The following is a 6,000-nucleotide window of genomic DNA, read 5'->3' as shown; positions in this document are numbered from 1 at the left end:
CATCAACAATACCACCGACAACAACACCAACAGTACCATTACCACCACCAACAACATCCGCATCGCAAGCCTCAACATCACAATATGTACCTTGAACATCAACATCATACGCACCATAGATACCAAGGAATACCAACAACAACAAACGATGAAGTATTGATTCATAACTTCATCGAAGAAATATTTTGCAGAGAATATGTAGTATCTAAAAGTTTTAGAGATTATATATTCTAGTCCTAGTCAAAAACCAGATGAGATTAATATTATGTTAACTCATTAAATCCATGATTACATCTAAGGAAAATATATATGTAGGTATATTTTCATGAAGATTGTAATTAAGAAAATTCTTTTATACAAACTGTTAATGGTGAGAATATTTTAACGGGTAGGTAATACCTGAGAGATATATAAATTCACAATTAATATGTTACATTCTTCGATTCTGATTCAACAAATCATCAACTATACTCACTACTTTCACAACAATATATATTCTTTTATAAAAATCAAAGCAACCATCCTCATCCAAATTTGATTACATATTCTGACAGAACAGAATCCAAGTCATAACTCTGAACTAGTAACATCATTCTTAGATCTCTACATCTTTCAAAGCTATACTTTGACTTCAAAACTTTGCAAGATCCTTTAGCGTTGATTTTACCGAAAATAATCTTGCAATCCCTTTTCAAAGTATCCAGTTTTATCACACTTCCAACTAGTCAACTTCGACTTTTCAGATTAGCCTTATTATAACCTTGACATATACGTTCTTGTTACCGGGGAACCTTTCATGTTCCACCACATTAGCAGTAAATTTATCAACAACTTTATTAATCCTTGACCTTTCGAAAAATCCTTATACTCATTGAAACCCTATCATGTACTCATCCACATCTTGTAACAATAAATGCCATACCAACCACCGAGAATTATCAATCAGTATTTTGAATCTCGCAGCATTTTCTACGACAACAGTTATATATAGATAACATCTATCTTCTAGACTTACATACTTCGAATGTGAAGTTTCTGAAAAACACCCCAAACTACGAAACTAGTTCTCCTTATTTTGGAAAAATGCTGATGAAGCAGCAAAAACTGTAAACGACCTTAACAGTCAAAAGTTTGATGATAAAGAATAGTATGGTGGTAAAGCTGAGAAAAGAGAAGGTTTGGAACTGGAAAACGGATTGAGCAGACCATGAAGGAAGCTGTGGACAAATCACAAAAACGAAATCTACCTTCAAAGAATACAAATGATTCAGTGTCTGCTGAAATCCTTCGCAAATACCTTGCTCCTTACTCTAAAACCTTTGCGGACAATATTCTTCATCATCATCTTATCTTAAATATTCTAAGATATCATCGTATCTTTCATTATAAATATCCTCCATATTTCTGAAGATATTTTTTTTATAACCATTCTTATCTGAAATCATTCATCTCTTCGCGCTATCTTAGTTACATCATAAAAGAAACTATTTTAGTTTCTAAAATCTAAAAAATTCAAAAAATAGATGTTTTAAAGTAATGTTGGGAATTGAAGCATGAGTTAGTATAATATAATGACACTTGATCAACGTGATTATATTACAGTAAGTCATGCTGAGTTTCTAATGGAACTTGATAAAGGTTCACAGATCCCACCCTCATCATAAACCATGTTACATAATTCTTTCATTCCATATAATCTCTAAATATATAAAGAAAATATATTTCTTGATGATTCGGTCTTTTCCGGATATTCTGGTAATTTGACAAGTCAGATTGTGCTATTACCGTTTCTTTCTTAGAACATTAACTATGTTTATCCAAAACTCCATAACTACGAATTCTGGACCATTACAAGAGATGCCTAATCGCAAGAAGAAGAAACGAAGGGACAAAGCTCCGAAATAGAAATTGGAGTATAAATCGCAGCAAATAAGAGGGAGTATTAACCGTGAATGACAATGATTATAGAAGACAGAAGTAGGGATATTGAAATATAAGGGGAGATATAAAGTCCGATAACAAACATGAAATTACAAACCGTGTATATCAATGCGTATAGCAATATAAAGACACGGGAGAATGAAAAACACTATAATCCCAAGATAATAGTAGAAGAAAATAACCTCCTCTGGTGGCAGATGAAAAAGAAGAATGAAGGATACGATAGCCAAGAAAATATCAAGAATCGGAACTGGATTAAGCATTTTCACAATCTATTGGGATGTATGAAATAAGAAAGAAGATGTAGGAGTGGTGAAAGAAATGAAACGGAAGAGGTCAATTTATAGCGAAATATCAGACATAGCAATCGAGGCAGATTACGCATTTAATCAAAGAAAATCCTAATTTCCACAAATTCCGAAGAATCAAATCTTATATAGATTATGAAGATTTTCTATTCCTTAAATTCCGGAAATCAATCGTTAATACGTCAAAAGTTAAGATGAATCTCTATTCTCCATTTCACTTTATTACGACGGCTTCTCTCATACGCTTCAAGTAATTGGATTGTTTTATCCATATTATTCAACGGTGATAAAACTCTATTTATCGACTCATATTCGTCATGAAAACATTTTTATTGTTAGCAATGACAACCTCACTCAAATTTCGGGACGAAATTTCTTTAACGGGTAGGTACTGTGATGACCCAGAAATTTCTGACCAAATTTAAACTTTATCTTTAAATGATTTAACGTTTCCGACACGATAAGCAAAGTCTGTAAAACCGAATCTCAAAATTTTTGAACTATTCAAGTACCCTTCGGTTGTTCTCAACGATTCGCGAACCATTACATGTAAATAGATACATATATATACTATAACTTGAAAACGTAATAAAGTTTTAATTGTTTAATACCGTACATTAAACTTATTGGTTTAAATATTTATTTGAATATATATGATAAGTTGGAATATTAATTGTATGAATAACTTGCGACGTATATTTAAAACGTGTTTATGAATGTTGAAAATATATATTAACTTGGTCATAAAACGATTTGTTATTATATATATATATCAACAAATAGCGAGACAATGATTTATATAAGTAAATGACCAAAACACTCGAAAGTTTAAGATACACTTTGAATGATATAGTTTATTGATAATTTAAGACTATATTTTGACAAAGGTACGAGTCACAAAACGTAAATTGCGAGTTTTCTAAGCGTACAAAAATGAGTTCGAGAAACCGAAACCGGGACATAAGTCGAGTGACAACGTACGGGTCATCGGAACGAAAATTACAAGTCAACTATGCACATGAATTTAATATAATATATAATTAATTATTTAAATTATATATATTATATAATAATATGTCGACAAACAAGAAAACAAAAACATTTTGAGCTGGATCAGGCGGCCATGCGATCGCATGGCAAATACACTAAAAACCCATGCGATCGCATGGGCATCAGATTTCAAAAAGTTGCCTATAAAAGTCCAGTTTATGCTCGAGTTCTTACACATATATTACTCCATGTGTAATATTATTATTATTTATTATTTATATTATTATTATTATTATTATTATTATATTATTAAGATTATTATTATTATTATTATTATTAATCTTAATATTTTTAGTAATATTATACATAAAATACTACGACGAGGTCATGAGCTTGTCACTTTCAAAATGGTTTTTCGAGCGGGATAGAGCTAAGGAAATTATGAGTTATAGCTATGGAGGTTATGGGTATGATTTGGGGATTATGCTCGTAAAGTCAAACCTAGTGTTTATCATCTCCGTTACGTTTACGTACTTTCCTACAATATTGAATCTCAATATTGATACGTAAGCACTCATATTTTATCTTTTATATATTAATTGTGTATCCATGTCCAGTGCTCGAGTATATATATTTATACATGCTTGTATGCTAAATTTCGTCGTTAAACAGTTATAATGAATCACGAATTAAATACATATATTACTGGTAAAAGGTATATGATATACATGTTTTTGGAAAGCTGGCGAAAAATCAATAACTTTTCATTTAGATATCGAATAGCTTCGATGAACGGATTAAAAGATATGATCAACTGAATTATGATTGATGTTAATTGAAATTGCTTTTGAATCTGTAATTAAGATATAAACAACTTGTTTACAAGATTGATAAAATGGATTTTTAAATATTACCAACCGAGTAACTGAAATCTTATATAAGGCACGTCTCGTTTTATTGAACAATTGTCAAAACTGATTGTTTTATCATATTTTAAAGACTTATAAAAACTATAGTTTAATTTTACAAGAATTGGAAAACTATGTGAAATATTAAAATGATTCGATTGCCATGATCATTCAACTATTGTATGGAGTCAGATTGACTTTTTGAAATAACTTTTGATAACTATTGTATGTCGATCTCGAGCATTAGGATTGTGATACACTATGACCTGACCTAGCTTGATAAACAATTATTGACCAACATATGTTCTCTAGGTTGAGATCTACGGTTATTTGGTAATCCGAGTTTCAGTCACATTTTGGTGAACGACTTTTTATGCGGCTAAGGTGAGTTTCATAAGATCCCTTTTACTCTCTACATTTTTGGGCTGAGAATACATGCAAATGCTTTATTAACCGATATACAATATTTATATGTGTGAGTTTCATTGGCTCCCTTTTTAATTGCTTTTGCAATCTATATTTTTGGGCTGAGAATACATGCACTTTATTTTAAACGCAATGGATACAAGTACATACTAAATTCTACACTGAGTTTGAACCGAAAATCCCTTAGCTTTGGTAACTGTTAACTGCCAGTTATAAGAACTGGTGGGCGCGAGTAGTAGTATATGGATCCATAGGGCTTGATATCCCCGTCCGAGCTAGAGCACTAGCCTTTTAACGGACGTATGCTATTTGAGAAGCGTACACGTTGGTTTGCGTGTATTATTAAGATGATTATACAAAGGGTACAAATTATATATACGTTAAGTTTAGTTACCAGGGTGCTCAATTTCGTAGAATATTTTGATAAACGTTTCTGGATGAAACAACTGAAATATTGTGATCCACCTTTATATACAGATTATGCGAAACACTAAAACTATGAACTCACCAACCTTTGTGTTGACACTTGTTAGCATGTTATTCTCAGGTTCCTAGAAGTCTTCCGCTGTTTGCTTATATGTTAGACAAGCTATGTGCATGGAGTCTTACATGGCATATTTATCAAGGAAACGTTGCATTCACCAAATCATCACCATGTATCTTATTTTGACTGCATTGTCAATGGAAGTACTATTGTAAACTATTATTTACGGTGATTGTCTATATGTAGAAATCATCAGATGTCGAAAACCTTTGATTTAAATATTCATTTATGGTGTGCCTTTTCAAAAGAATGCAATGTTTACAAAACGTATCATATAGAGGTCAAATACCTCGCAATGAAATTGATGAATGACGTGTTCGTCCATATGGATTTGGAGCGATCGTCACACCCGTAACCCATGTCATCTCCCCCATAACCAATTAACACGTACTTCTTTGCTTTTGCATCAAGTTTGTCACCATCTTTATTAATATCATATGCACTGCACCCAAAGATTTTTAGATGCTCATAATTGATTGCTTTACCTTTCCATTCTTCTTCGGGTATTTTGAAATCAAGCGGAGCTGATGGAGAACGGTTGATCAAATAAGCGGCAGTGCTTACTGCATCAGCCCATAGAGTCTTTGGTAGCCCACAATTAAGTCTCATGCTACGTGCTCTCTCATTTAAAGTACGATTCATCCTTTCTGCAACTCCGTTTTGTTGTGGAGTACCCGGAACCGTCTTGATCATCCGAATGCCATGATCAGCACAATAGTTAACGAATTCGGTGCTGATGTATTCTCCTCCTTTATCCGACTTCAAGCATTTTACCTTCAAATCACAAGATAATTCAACAGCAGATTTCCATTTCTTAAAAGCTTCAAATACATCAGATTTATTTTTAAGAAAGTAAACCCATACCTTGCGTGTTGAATCGTCA

Source organism: Rutidosis leptorrhynchoides, chromosome 6 (assembly GCF_046630445.1).
Source record: "Rutidosis leptorrhynchoides isolate AG116_Rl617_1_P2 chromosome 6, CSIRO_AGI_Rlap_v1, whole genome shotgun sequence".
NCBI classification, from domain to species: Eukaryota; Viridiplantae; Streptophyta; class Magnoliopsida; order Asterales; family Asteraceae; genus Rutidosis; species Rutidosis leptorrhynchoides.
Note: the sequence above shows the minus strand (reverse complement) of the source record.